The sequence below is a fragment of the Bubalus bubalis genome, chromosome 3, assembly GCF_019923935.1.
Source record: "Bubalus bubalis isolate 160015118507 breed Murrah chromosome 3, NDDB_SH_1, whole genome shotgun sequence".
Lineage (NCBI taxonomy): Eukaryota > Metazoa > Chordata > Mammalia > Artiodactyla > Bovidae > Bubalus > Bubalus bubalis.
In genome coordinates this window covers 109,842,051-109,844,616 of record NC_059159.1, presented here as the reverse complement: position 1 = coordinate 109,844,616, position 2,566 = coordinate 109,842,051, and positions in this window count along the sequence as shown.

The window sequence follows — 2,566 nt, the reverse complement described above, 5'->3', positions numbered from 1 at the left end:
ATTCTCCCTAAGGATTAATGGTTAGTGAGTAAGTTGAAGTGTTTGGCAGCTAGTATTCCCAAGTCTACAGCTACTCCTCTTTACATTCACTCCAGCTCATCTTAAGGACATAATTCCCAATCATGCTATAAGATGTGAAAGCTAATGAAATTGTATCTCTGAAGAATAGAGACCACACTGTGTTTGAATTACTGGGGTGTGAAAACAGGACAAATTAGCTTGAGCCACAGAGGAGAAAAAAATAACTATTTGTGTTCCCAAATGTTGAAATATATTTAATAATTATCCAATCTTGACATTTAGAATGTATCACCTTTTTTATTAAAATAAAGGCAAAAATACTTAGAAATATTGCAAAAAAGGTGAATGAAGTGATGAAGTGGCTGATCTGTTTGTCAGCAAGCACACTTTTTTAGATGAACTATTATCTTCAACTTGAACTAACCACTTCCTTTTATCAGGTCAATTTACTCAATTTGTGATTTGCATTTTTAAAAAAGGATTTTTGGTTTGTTTTTGTTTTTTGTTTACTTTGAAAATGACGGATTCTGGGAAGAATTGCTTAACTGTGCAACTCATCATTTGGACAATATATCAAAATGTAGAGATCAGGCCAAAAATAAACAAAAAATAATTAACTGGTTGATATGGTGCTTTTACATGAAATCCTGGGCTAAATGTCTTATTTAGTATAGTTTGTTTTTTAATGGTCTCTGTTGACCTCATAACATATAAATTGGAAAAAGATGACTGCTTTTTTTATGTCTTGTTCCCAAAAAGCTGTTCATGAGATAGGACTCGGCATTTTCCTTGTAACACCTCACTCACACAGAACATGTTGGCATAAACTCTGCTGTAACCTGAGGCAATATAACTAGCTGAGATGTCATTTCTAGGGTAACATATCTGGTTGAATAGCTAGTTATATATGAAGATGCTTAATGAATTTTCATTTAAGAGATCTACTGCAATCTTACAGAAAACATTTTGAATAATAACATTCATTCCAACAACTATGACATCATCATCATCTGATTGCACAGTCATTTGAATGACCGCGAAATATCTGTGCAAAATTTACAGGCCAATATTTATTTAACGTCCCAGTGAGGTCTCTCTTATCCTCTAAGATGGCTTATGGCCAAATGAATGACAACTGATTTTTGTAATCTAAAATGTTTAGGGCATAAAAGCTACTAAATATTATGACTAATAAACTAGATGAAATACATGGTATACCATTTTTCCTCATACAAAAAATCCAGGTTGTCTATACAACCAAAATTATTTGATGAAAGTTTCTGTAAGTCAAAGCTCTTGCCAAACCATAGGCTACTTCATCTACAACTTCTTACTAAGCATTTAGTTTTCCTACTTCAGTTTTTTCCTATGAAGCTTGTATAAACCTATTAATCTCTTATCCCTCACCTCATTTCTTTCCCTTTTGTTGTATCTTCTGGTTGTATGCTTTTAAACTTTTTCTTATATATTAATTATGTATCCTCACCTAGATGATGAACACCTCGAGAGTACAAATCATTTCTTGCATCTCTTTACTAAAAGTTGTTTATCAAATTAATGTACGTGTACTCAATAAGTACTTTCTGAATAAGAACGTTTTATACACAATAGCCTCAGCTCAGACCCCCTCAACGGCTCATAGACACTTAATGTCTAATGTCTAATATATTAGACACTAATGTCTAATGTCTAATATATTAGACACTAATGTCTAATGTCTAAATAATTAGACACTAATGTCTAATATATTTACCAAGAAGTTCTTTTTATAGTAACTATTGACATTTAGTTGATGAAAGATGTGTATAATACAATTTGTATCCTATTAGCCAATGCATAAAAATTTTAAATGTTTATTTCTGTGTTCCTTGTGTCTTATGACATAGGAATGAAAAGTCTCATAAATGCCTCTTATAAAAGTGATATTATGCATATTCAGTTTCATGTTAACTGAATTTTCTATTTGTACGATTTCAACTAAGTAGGTTAAGCAAGGGAGAGATTAAAATCTTCTGCTTTAGAACAATCGATGTGACTGAACTTGTAAAAGAGATCAGGGAAGCAAAGACTGGAAGTTAAGAGAATAGTTTCAAAGTGATTAGTATATCCTGGCAAGAGATGATTATGATGATGTCAGTCTAGTTGGAGTGGCTTTGAGGGTGGAGAAAGGTGGGTAGATTCAAAGAATATTTAGTAGGTAGAATAAAAAATTTTGGTTGGATTTCAGGTATGGTGAGGGGAAAGAGAGGATGGTTTTTGTTTCGAAAGATTCCTCTGGCTCATTTGCAGAGTGATGAGAAGGAAAAGAGGAGCCTGGAAGAAGTATGGGTTGGTTTGTTAGGGAGTTACTGTTGCTGTCCATGATGACAATTTGGATGAAGATGAAAGCAAGTGGGATGGATAGAGGTGGCCTGATTTAAGAGAGATACTGTGTTTAGAGGGTTAAAAACAAGAATTGATGATGGCTAAAGCGTCTGCCCGCAATGCGGGAGACCTGGGTTTGATCCCTGGGTCAGGAAGATCCCCTGGAGAAGGAAATGGCAAG